We start from the raw sequence: 15001 nt of genomic DNA, 5'->3' as shown, positions 1-15001 counted from the left end.
CACTTTCACAACTGTTTGCAAGTGGATTTTGCTATTCCACACAGCTTCAAAGAGCATTGAAAGCAGTTTGAAAGTGCATTATTCTGCATGTGCGGAATGAGCCTGAGTGTGTTCAGAGTGTTTTCACAAGATGCCATCCCTGGAGAAATAGTAGTGATCATACAGGTGTGAGATTTTTCTCCTATGAATGAATCTCTTAAGATCTGAGTAAGTTTACTTGCTCTGAATGGAGTATGAGCCTAAGGCTCTGATGCACTCCTAGAGTGCTAAAAGGCTCTTGTTCACTTCAGCACTAGTCGTGTTTACCTATCTGCACTGGAAGTACCAGCTCCTCTTTCATTGCCAGCCAAGTCAATCAATGAAAATTTACCATGCAGTTTTCCTTTTCTCCTGAGGATGATCTGACACACTGCATGGCTCCAAGATGAATGTGCATTTGCAGATGTCTCACCAGATGTTCTGCAACTGTTGCCTATTTCAATAAGTTTAGTACATCTTCAACACACTTAACCTCTCGCTCATGCAATTCCACCACCTGGACTTCCTGCTTACCATCTTATAGAACTGTTAGTTTGGTCTTCCTGTTCAATAAATCAAAAACCTTTCCGCTATAAATCTCAAAAAATGTTGTACATACTTGAACTTCTAGTTTCTTATAGTTTGGTTTCTTCAACATTAAAAAGACATCTCTAGCTGCTAGTGCATAAATTCATTTAGAACAGTCTTGGTTCTTTCCTGAAATGTCACCACCCATAGTATGGGTCTTTCCACTGTCTATATGCAAAACATGTTGCCATTCCTCTTTCAAATATGGTTTCTGTTAAAGGCCTTGTGGTAAACCTGTAGACCATTTAATAAGCAGAACAGTCATCAAAGGCATAATCAAAGTGGAAAGTTTGGTTTTCTGAGTACCTTGTTAAATCTACCTTTTGCTTAGGTTCATGTACCATCACAACATCTTTGCGAGGGATTGTTATTACATCAGGGTCTTTCATTTCAGTTTCTTTTTGGAGTGGTCGTTTTTGAACGCAAACACATATCTTGTGTTCATCAATAGGATCTGCAGTTGTCAGTGGTCCATAATCCAGGCTTCCTGTGAAATATCTAATCATATCTCAAAGTACCTGCCTCCCCCTGTCGCCTGATGGTTGCCAGGCTATGCTATGGAAACCTAACGTTGCTATGCATGGCAACCTTCTTTATAGTCTTCCTTTCTCACAGACAGTTCAATGTCTATTATAGAAATTAAAATTCAATCATGAGTACAATTAGAACCATTCAGAAACTTTGTAATATACATATAATAATATTTTACTATTAAAATAATTGCATTTGCTCTCCTGGTTTTGTTTTGTTTTTTACCTGTTTTCTTTTTGTTTCCTTTGGGAAATGCAAATTTCTAATCTCCCTTCTCCTTTGGCAGCCTGAAATAAACCCTAGGAATAAGATGGGGAGATTCCAGGCTGCTGCTGGAGGCAAGAAAGTTGTGTTTAGCAAATGAAAATCCTTCTCCTGCTGAAGTGGCGTAGCTAGGGGAAATGGAGCCCAGGACAAAATCTGAGTTTTGCGGGGCCCCCCAATATGGGCAGTGTCCCTCCCCCACCACAACCAAACAACATTTTTTTGCACCAGGTCATCTCAAAGTCACCATCACATTATAGAACATGCCCCAACACACAAATCTGAACACACCCAGGGCTCCCTAGTTTAAACAACATTAAAAGTGATGCTATTTTTGAAGGGGGGGAATCCACCCTGAAACAGCATCACTTTTAATGTTGTTTAAACTAGAGAGCCCAGATTCTCCTTATAAATCCACCGTAAAGAGAGACTCTGGGCTCTCTAGTTTAAACAACATTGAAAGTGGTGCTATTTCAAAGTTATGGACCTTCAAAAGGGTAGCCCCATCTATCATTAGCTCCCACTGGAAACAATGGGGGATGGAGCACCCCTTTTGGAGATCCATAACTTTGGACCCCCTGAACCAACCTTCACCAAACCTGGGTGGTATCAGCAGGAGACTATCCTTATTATACCACCTAGGTTTAGTGAAGTTTGATTCAGAGGGTCCAAAGTTATGGACCCTCAAAATGATAGCCCCATCTACTATTAGCTCCCATTGGAAACAATGGAGGATGGGGTCACCTCCTTTGGGGGTCCATAACTTTGGACCCCCTTAACCAAACCTCACCAAACTTGGCTGGTATCATCAGTAGAGTAACTTGACGATAGCCTGAAATTTTGGTGCCACTAGCCTAAAAACTGCGCCCCCTGCAGGCCAAAATTGAAAAAAGAGTAAAAAATACAGAAAGCCACAAACAAACCTGTAATTTTTGCGCCCACCACAAGGTGGCGCCCGGGGCACTTGTCCCCGGATGTCCCCATGGTAGCTACGCCTGTGTCCTGCTGAAAACCTAAGGAGTTATCTAAGCCATTATAAGCATATAGCTACAAAAAGGAGAGAGAGAGAGAGAGAGAGAGAGAGAGAGAGAGAGAGAGAGAGAGAACAGGTAGAATGAAACAAACCAAATTCATAACAAAGAAACAAAGTTAACAGAAATAGTCACATCATTCAACAACATAATAAATGACATATAATGTTTATCATACTTGCCTAAGATAATTATTTCTTTGTGCTCTTTAAAAGTACATTTGTTTTGCTAGCAGCATAATACACCAAACACAGTTAACCCAAATTGTGTCAAGAATGTGGTTCAGCTTTTTCCAGTTTAAAGCAGTAAGTAAGCTCAAAAACCAGCTCTTTATCTTAGAGGGCTAAGTGATCTTTCAACGACTTCATTAAGGTAACCTTTGGTTCCATAGAAATGTTACTGTCCAACACCCCATTGATAACTGAACTACATAATGCCAAAAGGGCTGAGTTTGGAGACATGTCCAGAAGATGTACAGCAATTAAACATTTAACATACTACCTCTCTAGTAAAATGTTGCATATTTCTGCAAATAATTGCTGTTCTGTGTGGAGTTAGACTAGTAAAATAAAATGTTGAAGAAATTTCTTTTAAAGTCACAGATGTTCTTTTAGAAATAACAATACTTCACATCCGTTGCCATCCATTTATATTAATATCATCAACATAGGTTAAAAACTATAACAATATCCCTTCCATAAGTATTGTAAAGTATTGTGTTTAAGGTAACATGAAACCTATATTTGAACTAATCAATGGCTACATCACATGAAATCATCACTTGATTGTTCATACATACATGTGTGAATGGGTTCAGAATCCAGCTGATAACAGAACTAGAGTTGAGGAATCTTATTCTTTTTTTAAGTAATCTCTATTTCATTACTATCTGGCAAATTGAAAAGCAAGAGCTCAGTGGTGGGATTCAAAAATTTTAACAACAGGTTCCGATGGTGGTGGGGCCAACGGGGCTGGGTGGGGCGTGACGCGATGGGGGCGTGGCCTGGGCATTCTGGGGCAGGGCGTTCCATAGCAGAGTGGGCAGTGCTGCGGCGGGGTGCAGGTTCTGCATGCCCCAGGTGCAGTTTCCCCTCATTCCACCTCTGGATTTAAATAATGACCGTTTACAATATTAAAAAAGCAATATACCAAACGGTAGTGTATTATTTATATATATATATATATATATAATTATATTGATTGATTTTATATGATAACATGAGGAGAGAAACCAAAAACTGTTTACAATTGTTAACATATTACAAACATATCTAATTGTCTATCTCTTTGAACTCCCCCAATTAAAACATCACCAAAAATACAGTTGCCCTGCTATTTTGCCTCCCTCCCCATATTTCCCTCCCCTGTACTTTCTACTTACCCTTCAGATTCCTATAACTACTTTATCTATTCCCCTTGAAAGAAAACTAACAGAGAGATCCAAAATCCTTAATCTAAAAGAGTAGTTTAAACTCCTCTCTTTCCAATCTATATTTCAAGAAAAAAAGAAAATGAAACATCTTTACCTACAATACTTTCCCAACCTTTATAACAAACAATGAACAAATAAACAAAAAAAGAAAACAGAATTATCAAACCATTTCTCTAAACAGTAGAAGGTCATATGCTCTGCGCCTGGGGCAGTTACATCAGGGTCCCCTCATATTGAGGGGCCCCACCGTCCCCCCCCCCATGGGGGTAGGTTTTAAATTGGGGTCGGACACCTCTTGTTATTATGTATTATGGTTTTTCGCTGCTTTTATGAGTTTTAAGTTATTTTATGGGATGGAGCCTGTGTATTTATATTTGTATGATCGCTCCTATTGATGTTCAGATAGTGTTGTTCACCGCCCGGAGCCCTTCGGGGATCGGGCGGTATATAAATTTAAGAAATAAATAAATAAAATAAATAAAATATTTTCTTTTAAAACCTATGTCCACAATTTTCAGACCTATCTGCTGTTACTGCAGCCATTTTTGTTAAGGGCGGAAGCTATTTAGGGTTTTACTTGGCTATTACTGTAGCCATTTTTGTTAAGGGCAAAATCTATCGGCTGCAGAAAAGAGACTTAAGTTACGGATTGTCTGCCAATTCCTATCTCACTGTGAAATGAAGGTAAGTGTGTGGAGGTGGGGGTGGGTGCCACTGGGTGGGGGTAGGGGTGAATGGTGCCATGGGGGGCAGGGGGCCTGCGAGGGGCCCTGGGGGGCGATTTTGCATCCCCCACTTGATGATATTTGTTGTACCCAGGGACAGAGATTACCCCCTTGTCCCTAGTGGAGTTAATCATTAATAACCAGTTCTCCGAACTGAGAAAATTTTAATAACCGGTTCTACCGAATAGGTGCAAATAGGCTGCATCCCACCTCTGCAAGTGCTGTCAGTGATATTCCAATGCCAATATATATGGACTTGTGAGGGGGCCACATTCACCCACCTTCACTTCTTCCCCTATTCCCCTACTTTTCAAAGTCTCTAACTCTTTCTCCCTTTTACTTCCCTTTTTCTTACTCTCTCCCCATGCTTGTCTGCCCCCCAGCCCATTATTCTCTAATTCTCTTTCTGCCTTCCCATCCCATCAATCTTTCTCTCTTTTTGACCACAACCCAATCACTCTTTCTCTCTCTTTCTGGCTCACCTATCTCATCACTCTCTATGAGGACCTGTTCTCATCTCACCTCCCCCCACATCATTGATTCTCTGTTTACCTCCCCTCACATCATCACTATTAGATATATAGATGAAAGTTGCCAAGAGACAAATTAGTCCTCAGTATTCAATAGGCTCAGTGCATGAGGGTCTAAAATTTAATTTGCAGATAAAAACTATAAAAATATGTTCCAAAAGAAGGTGACACCAGCATCCTATTTACTTAAATTTAATGTGATTCAACTAAAATTGTTATGATATCCACTCCTGTCAATGACATACCTTAGGCAATGCCACTGGAACACTTTGCATAGCTAATTATTTGGAAAGCATTTTCTCATGGCACACTACTCAAAATATGTAGTTATGGCAATTGATGCTCCTTGGCAGAGTTAGTCATATTTCCCCCTGTGGTGAGTTCATATAACAAATGCTCAATTTTTTTTAAAGAACACAGTTTTTCCACAGTATAAATCAAGCAGTATTTTCCACAAACTCCATAAAATGAAGAATGATAAGCTTTAGTTAGAAAAAAAGGGAAACAAGCCATTTATTATAAACAGCGCCAAATGGTACCATTATGTGAAACACACCACAATATAGGACAACCAAACTTTCAAGAGCACCAACCATTTTGCCTGCCTTTCCCCCCACAGTTTCAAATTCTCCTGTATTTATTGAGGAACAAACTCAGCACAATGGCTGAATTCCAACCACATTTCAGATATTGGGATGGGAAAGCACTTGCTTCTGTGGATCTTGATTGATTTTTGCACGTACCAAATGCAGCCACCATAAAGAATCACTTATCTGTTATGAGTACTGACTTCCTTGAAATCAGACACAAAGAGCAGGCACAAATGATCTTGTACAAGTAATGTTTTTAAATGTATGGATGCTGGATCTGGCAAATTGATATTTTAATTATATCAATTATATCAATTTAATTATAAATAGATGATTCAATATACTTTCAACACTACTAGTAATTGTCCCTGAACTTATCCCACTGCATAACTTTGCCAGGAATAGTATCATTTCCATTTATTCCTTAACCACATTACTAACATATGAAAAAGTTGGAGGACTAAGCACTTCAAAGTTTCAAACTGGTCACTGATCATTTTATTTTTTTAAAAATCCTCATTATCTGTGCTGAACACTAGCTTCAGACCCTGGTAAAATCTACACATTTCTTTATGCTATTTATATGATGTCATTCTTGAATATTTATGAAGGGCTAATTTTGATGAGTAAGGATTGTGTAAAGTAACATTAAGGACAAATCAGAATAATCAGGAACATAGATCCTAAAGTTCTTTTCTGTTAATGGTAATGCTTTCCTATGATGCAAGCAGACTTCCTCTGGCAGAAGAGATATGTTCGATCACCAGAAGGCTGTTCATCTCAGAGAAAGAGTCTATTTCTTGAGTATGCAACTTAGGGTCTAGCACAAAATGGTGAGACAATTTTGTAGTACAGAAAAGGTTGTTATAAGCAAGCCACTACTTTTCAGCTCATTTTTTGAAATCACACATGGAATATACCAGCCCCACCTAGTGAGGAAGGCTAATATAGTCCTGATTATAATTTTAGAAAACTTCTATTTCCTATCAAATAGCTTTTTTTTCTCACACCACAGAAAGAAATTTAAATGAATTTTAAAAATCTGAAGGTAAATATCAAACTTTACAACAGGCAACATTACTTTTTTCAGTCATTTTAAATAATTTTGATAATAATCACTAGATGTTGCAGAATGTAATTCACCCATACGTGATTCATCTGAATATATGGAACAAGATCTAAAGCTTCATTTTGGTCCGGAAATGAAACAGAGTTCCCCCATCTCACTGGAACTCTCTGGGCCCCAAAATACCTTCCTGAAGATCAAAGATCCTTGGTAATAGCACTGGATGCTGGCCAGTAGGCTGCAGCTGGAGGGGGAAATTGTACACACATAATTTCCTGAAAATTATTACTCTGTTCACACTCAACGGCTTATCCAAGTACAATAAGGTCATTTCCAATCACCCATCCGACTCCAAGCATAATCCCCTGAACACATACCACGCCACTACCAGAGGTCCCCTCTCCTTCAAGAGGTTCCACTGGGAAAGGGGAAACAATAAATATTTGCTCTGCTCAGAGATCTAAGGTCTTATAATCACAGTAACACAAGACTTCATAAGCAAAGCAATTTATGTTTTTCTTTAGAATGCTTGATACATAAGAAATCACCACATACTATAAAAAGGGATCTCAGATGGTATGACATAAATTATGTCTCAAATGCTTGCTTTTTATAGAGTCCAGATCTGTTAACATTCTCAGAATAAGATTCAAGCTGCATTTTGGGTTGTCTGCCAGGTGTTCCTAATAACTGTAAAAATGCTTCTTCCATATATGACCCCAAATTTTCCTGAAATGTAACAATTCTTCTGTGATAAAATTAAAGAGAAAGGCACTAAAAATACTATACAAAATGCTTACAAGATCTACCTCATAGAGGTTTATTTTTTTCCAAATATTTCAGCAAGCAAAAACACACTGATATCATAATGCAAAATGAGCTGAACAAGGAAGAAAACTCATTAACAATTTGGGAATTGAGTGCCTATTCAATCTGAGGAGAGGAGTAGCAGTGGAGAAGAGGAGTGGGACAGAAAGCACTAGGCTTCTGAGAGATGGGGCTTGCTGAGAGGTGGGGCTTGCTATTAAATCTATTGCTCTCTGGAAGCAGTGGAGAGGACAGTGGAGAAGAGGAGTGGGACAGAAAGTGCTAGGTGAGCTCTGGTTTTCTTTTTGGAGGGCTTTTCTCAAAGCCAAATCTTTAAACAGTCTGTTTTTAACAGAGTTTTTTCTTTGTTTTCTTTGTTCCAGCCATGTGCTTGCCCCAGGCTTCTGAGAAGTGGAGCTTGCTGAGGGTGGGGTTTGTCATTAGTTCTGTTGCTCACTCTCTGAAAGCAGTCACATGCACAGTTGTCTTACACAATAAGGGCATATCTTTTGAGAGATAGTAGAAGGCACATTGGATTTGTGACAAGGGGCCAGGGCTTCAGCCATTAGGTGTTGTCCTTGGAGTGCAGTAAGCAGGGATTTGTCTAAACAGATAAGGAGGCACTTTTTGGTTGAGACATTCTTACAGGAGGCCCTGCACTACTTAAATGTAAAATATGGCTGGTGGGGAATTTGCTGCTGTTACTTGCAACAGCTGTGGGATGTTTGCTTTTTTTGCTGGTGGATGTGTGTGGCTACACCTGCAGCAAGTATAAGTTGGTTGCTCTGTTAGAAGAGAAGGTCCAGCAGCTTGAGGAGCAAGTATCTATGCTTCAAGACTGCAGGAAAAAAAGATTTCATCAACACAGTGGAGCTGAAGGTACTGGGTTAGGAATGCATCAGGAATCTCTCTGAGGAAGATGGCAGCTGTCGAATGCTGGAGGTGGGCAACTGGAGAAATGTGACAGAAAGAAGTAGAGGGACTAGGGAGCATTCTGTGAGCTTTACAAAATAAATTTGAAGTTCTCTCCTTTCTCAGCGAGGATAAGGAAGATGCACAGGAGCAACTGAGTCAGACCTCAGAGAATATGCAAGCGATAGAAGGTTCAGCCCACAGAATGGCCCCTGCAAAACGTCAGAGGAGACGTGCAGTTGTGGATGACAACTCCCTGCTAAGGGGAACAGAAGCAGTGATTTGCAGGCCTGACAAGATGCTGTCGCCCTGGGGCAAAAATCATGATGTCACTGAGAGGCTGGCAAGACTTGTTAAGCCCACTGAACGTTGTCCCTTCCTTTTGATCCATATGGCAACTAATTTTTATCTAATAAGTTAAACCTCCAGTGTATTTTTTCCAGAATTTATTTTTGCTTCTTTGTCTTCCAGCATTATGTTGAGCAACACTGGTTATGATCCATGTCGTCCAGTTCTAATTGCTTCCTCCACAAAATCTTACAGACCTGTGATAGATTATTGCATCATTCAAGCAGTGAAAGCCAGTGCCGTGTAGTGGTTAGAATGTCATGCTAAGTTCTGAAACATCCAGGTTTGACTCTCCACTCTACTAGGGAAACTTGCTGGTTGACCTTGGACCACTCACACACACTAAGCCTAACTTGCCTCACAGGGTTATTGCGAGGATAAAATGGAGAAGGGAGAATATTATGAACCACTTTGTATCTCCACTGGGGAGAAAAGTGAGGTATAAATGAAGTACATAAATAAATAAATTCAATTGCTTCATAAAAATAGAACCCTGCCAAGTTGAGTTCATAAATGCCAACTTTTATTTATATAAACTAATTACTGAGGCTTGAATATCAAAGGCACATTGGTAATGCAATAAGGTGGCTCATTGTTTTCTTTTCCTTTTGTTTGCTGAAAAATTATACAGTGAAACAAAAACAGAAAGACACAGCTTACCAAATTATTCATGTTAATTAGGCTGAGAAAAATAAGATACTTTAACTATTCCCTAATCTACTGTGTTAAAAAGTACCTTGGCAGTAGGGAAAAAACCCTAAGGAAATATTCAGAACAAAAGGAACAATGGAAACACACTATTAGATATGGCAATTCATGAACCCATCCTTTATAGAACAAGATATTCATATATATACCCAATATCTCACAGACGAGGATTGCCAAAGACTCTTACTAAACTCTTACAACAACAGTCAGTATTACACATCAGATTGTCCCCTTCTTACCCTTTCCTCTTGATGCCTTCTTTTCACGCATATCTTCTTTTATTCAACTGTTATTTTCTGTTTTCCTTTGTTATTGTCCTTTTCTACCTACTCCATCAAATTTAATTCTAATTATGTGAAATTTAAAGCAGTGAAAGCCAGTGTAGTTCTTTACAATCAGAAAACACCCCCAATTCCCTAAAACAATTGCACTGTTTAATCAAGAGTGTTTTCACTTTAAAGCATTATGAAAGAAAGCCTCAAAAGATTAGCATGACTTAATCCAGCCATATGCAAAAAATTATATATTTCTTCACTTTCTGGGGGGTAGGGGGAGTTGAAGGTTTGAGCCATTATCAATTCTATGGTTCAAGAAAAAAACCTGATTTTAAGATTTAAAACCAACTGATCAGCTAAGGAAAACTAATTTTTCTAACCATAAGGAGTTCTAAGTAGCAACTTTCATATATGCACATGGTTTCACACTCAGTCATGTTATCCACCAGATTCACCTTTGATTTTTAAAGTGAAATATTCAAGTTGTGATTATTGAGTTTCTTTGTGGATCTTTCATTTCATTTCATAACCTTCACTGGCATAAGTTTTGTGTATGTTGAAACTTATCCTAGATCATTGCTGATGGCAGAGGAACAACAGAAAACTGTTGCCTTTAAGTCCTGCTACCGGCATTCTGGAGGCATCAGATTGGTCAGTATGTGAAAATGGATGCTACACTATATAAACTCATCAGATCCAGAAGATGTCTTCAAATATATTATTTTGCAGCAATCCTTCCAACTCTGTACAGTGAGTCAATGTTGTTCCTCTTGTATTGCAAGAGCAGTTTGCCTAGGGCCATATAGCAGCTTTATGACCCATTCAAACTGGTTACTTTCTGATCAGTTTTTTTCTCACCATGATGAAGCAGCACAATCTTCAGCTTCCTGACCTAGACAAATGTGAATGGTATTTGGGTTTCTTGTCTGTACAGCTCTTCCTTATAAATGAAATTTTGTTCACAAACTGCAACATGTAATTTAAAAATTCAGTGACCAGACAAACTTACAATTCCTGAGTGATTATGCTGGATTAGAAATAGTAAAGTAATTAGGGTTTAGCAGAAAGCAAATGAAGAGTTAAAGCTTCTAAGAAAAATCCAGTGAAAAGACTATGACTTTTCCCTAGTGTTGCAAGCATGAATACCTTTTCAGAACATGGACAAAAAATGCCGTTGGGGCAAGCAATAACAGAGAAGGAAAAAGCTGCCCATGGTGTAAGAAAAACAGTGTCATATGGCATACTGCTAGCAAGCAATTATTCTCAAAGGTATGCTAAGCATTTACATAACATCTACTAATAATAGCCTTACTGAATAGCATACTCCCCTGTCTGGAATTTTTTGGATTCCATCATCTACATGTTGTTATGATTAAAGCCAACACTACTAACACATATATTATATACAAATTGTACAATACTAACTGGAAATGTACATGTTCTACCTGGAGCTTCTTCTTTGGGCAAGACTGGTACCATTTTGGTAATCAGCCTGGGGAAGGTCTTAATGATGCCTCACTTGATGACTGGGTCCTTGACTTTGAGGACTTTTTTATCTGTGCTGAAAACAACTTTTTCAATAACTCTCATAGGCCACACATTGCATGGTAAGTTTTTGATGAAAAACAAAAAGTTACCATCACTTAAAGTTAGGCTCAAAATTCTCCTATAATGGAAGACTTGCAGGATCATAAGGAATTCTTGCTGACTGTATTACACTTAAATAAAACTGGTTAGCAGATTTTTTTTGTAAGATGTACATTTGTTTTTCTCAACTTGCTTACTGAGGTCAGCAAATGATAATGCCAATTGACTCAAAGAACTTGGAAGTTCCTTTATAACTACACTGCTGTGATTCTATATATTTTTGATGACCTGACACATTTTGTTTGCATACAAGGTTTAAAAGGTTGAAAAAATTATAATAACTACTAGTAGCAGACCTGCCAAAGTTAATGGTAGATTGGAATATATTATTTGTCATGAAATATAAATATTGTTATAAAGGTAACTGTTCTCAGGGCAAAAAGGATCAGTTTTCTGTGTGGATCTTAGATCACCTGAACAGTCCTTTCTTTTAACATGAGCCAGTCACAGGCATGAACGACATTAACCCCAGAAATCCAATTTAATGGCAGATCTTATAATAGTCTATGAATCTGTCAGTTGAAAGGGAGAACAAAGGAGAGTCTTAATCTCTTCAACCCTATCATCTCCCATAACCTCTCTGCAAAGTTTGCACACAGCCTTCAGAAATCCCAGATGTAAAACCATATCTGATCCCATGGAATAACTTATTGGCCAGCTGTTGCTGGGAACCCCAAATTGCTCTTGACCAAAAAAATCCTACCTACACAGAATAAGTCATCTGGGTAGAATGACTGTACCTCCTTAAAGGTAAGGTGTGCAAACATACTTAGTTTCAGCTATTCAAGTACTGAAGCTTGTATTTTATTTTCTTATTATCATCAATATTCAAGTTCCTAATGTCTTTTTATATGTGTGCTTAGCTTAGAAAATTTAGTGGTGGTTCCAATTGGATCTGATATTATTGATAGATTGGAATTGGCCATATACCCCACTCTAAAAATTTACCTCTCTATACACGTACACTGTTTGAGAAAAGAAGAAGCTACTGGTTCCACAGACCCATGGAAGCCCCTCTGTCACAAACACACACAAACATACATGAATGGTCAAGATGACCTAGGAATGGCTTGCCTGGCTCCCATAAAGTTCTTAAGATACTTTGAACTGGTGCCAATACTACTGCAAGTTACCTGGTGTGACAGACTACAGAGAAATGTGTGTTTTAAAAAGTGCAGGTCTGCGCTAAAGCAAAGCACTGTTTACATTCAGAGTGAGGCACAGAGGCTTTAGAACAGGAGAAGCCAACTGATTGGCTGTGGCATTCTGCACTCTGGCCTAAAGGCTAGACGATGAAGAGGGGGAGGAGGTTAACTCCTTTACAGAATAGTTTAAGAAGCTTTTTCTCTTTAGAGTTCCTGGTGTAAAGAGATATCGTGCCTTAACTGAGTTTTAAAGCGTAACATCTCTGAGGTGAGTAGTTCAATCAAAGCTGTTCCACGCTTGTATGTGGTTTAGAAAAACCTCCCTCTCTGACTGCATCTCCATAGACACTGTATTCTGAACCAAAGACATCTCAGCACCTCAGCTTTCCCCCAGGGATCAGTTTAAAAACTGTTCTGCCACCTTTTTAATGTTGAGTGCTAGCAGCCTGATTCCTTTTTGGTTAAGATGAAGCCCATCCCTTTTGTACAGACCTGCCTTGTCCCAAAAGGTTCCCCAGTTCCTAACAAATCTGAAACCCTCTGCCTTACACCACCTTTTCATCCACTGCATTGAGACCCTGTATCTCCGCTTGCCTGCTGGCCCTGCATGTGGAACAGGTAGCATTTCTGAGAATGCCAGCTTGGAAGTCCTGGATTTCAACCTGTTACCTAGCAGGCTAAATCTAGCCTCCAGAACCTCCTGGCTACATTACCCAATGTTTTTGGTGCCAATGTGGACCACAACTGCTGATTGCACCCCAGCACTGTCTAACAGCCTATCTAGATGAAGTGTGACACCTGCAACATTTGCACCAGACAGGCAAGCCAGCATGCTGTCATCACGCCTCTCACAAACCCAACTCTCTTCATTCCTAATGATTGAGTCACCTACCATAAGGACCCCCTCATCTCCTTGTGAGAGGATAGCTGATCACCAGCTTAGGAAGGGCCCCATCTAAGGGAGCATCTTTCACCACCTCAAACTGGCACCCTCCATCCCCCAGACCCTCATTTTCCATGACATCTGATGAGGCGTCACCCTGGGAGTGAGACCTGGCTGTTAGGTCCCTGAAAGCCTAATCTGTCACCCTCTCTTCCTCTCTCAGCTTATCCAGGTCTGGCACCTTGGCATCAAGAGAATGCACACTTACCCTAAGTGCCAGGAGCTCATTGCAGTGAAGGCACACCCACAACTTCTGCCTACTGGTAGATAGTCGTACATGTGACACTCAGTGCAAAACACTAGAAAGCCCCCTGCTGTCTGCCTCCCTTCATGTCTAACTCTGTTTAGATATTGAAATATTAAACTTTTAATGAGTGCCTCCCCCTTGAGCTTTCTGTATCTTCAACTATCCCTCAAAATATATCCTTATTCAGTTAAAAAAAACCTGTGCCGTAGTTAGGCACGCACTGCTGCTTCCAGAGAGCGAGCAACAGAGCTAATAGGAAGCCCCAGCTATCTGCAAGCCCTGCCTCCCAGAAGCCTGGAGTAAGCACATGGCCAGAACAGAGAAAACAAGAAAAAGCCCCTTTTAAAAACACACTGTTAAAAGATTAAAAGATTTGGCTTTGAGAAAAGCCCTCCAAAAAGAAAAACCTGAGCTCACCTAGTACTGTCTGTCCCACTTCTCTCCACTGCTACTCCTCTCTGCTGCTTCCAAAAAGAAAAAGCAGAGCTCACCTAGTGCTGTCTGTCCCACTTCTCCTCTCCCTGCTACTCCTCTGCTCTGCTACTCCTCTCTGCTGTTATCAGAGAGTGAACAGAGCTAATTGGAAGCCCCAAATCGCAGCAAGCCCCTCCTCTCAAAAGCCAATTGTGCCTTTAGTTGGTGTTTTCTGGACCTCTTTAGTCACTTGTAGTTTGGGGGGAATGGGTGAAGTGGGTGGGAGTTCCACTTCTATGTTGCTGGATGTGTGTGTGTGGGTGGAATGAATAAACTAGCCCCAACTCTACCACCACCAGTCATAACACTTATTGTAGTGACAAACATGAGATTGATTGATGAGAGCAATGACCCCAGACTTATCTGAGAGAAACATTTGTGACTCAGGCTGAGAGCACTGATAAGAGAAGGGTGATTCTGCAGACTGGGAATCCAATCAAGCCTGCACCCACTCTTCCTATGCAAGCCACCCCACCTCTCCCTTATTTAGCTGGGCTGCAGTCGGGCCCTTCCCCTCACCTTACTTAGAGGACATGTTGAGGAATCATCTGGTGTGCAGGGTTATGATGGAATGTTGCATTGACAGCTCTTGTCTGAACAAAAACTGACTTTTGCAGTGGCTCAACAAAAGGCCTTAGTTAGTGAGACTGTTTTGTTTCATAAGCATAAGCATAAGCATAAGCATTTTATTGTCATTGTGCACGCACAACGAAATTTACA

General features: G+C 39.8%; 1 pseudogene; it reads right to left on the bottom strand.

Annotated features, from left to right (window-relative positions):
• Window positions 1-258: 258 nt before the first annotated feature.
• On the bottom strand, window positions 259-1112 carry LOC125437266 (annotated as a pseudogene).
• Between the last annotated feature and the right edge of the window lie 13889 nt (window positions 1113-15001).

The sequence above is a fragment of the Sphaerodactylus townsendi genome, linkage group LG07, assembly GCF_021028975.2.
Source record: "Sphaerodactylus townsendi isolate TG3544 linkage group LG07, MPM_Stown_v2.3, whole genome shotgun sequence".
NCBI classification, from domain to species: Eukaryota; Metazoa; Chordata; class Lepidosauria; order Squamata; family Sphaerodactylidae; genus Sphaerodactylus; species Sphaerodactylus townsendi.
The sequence above is the reverse complement of the archived record's forward strand: the minus strand, read 5'-3'. Positions and strand labels throughout refer to the sequence as shown.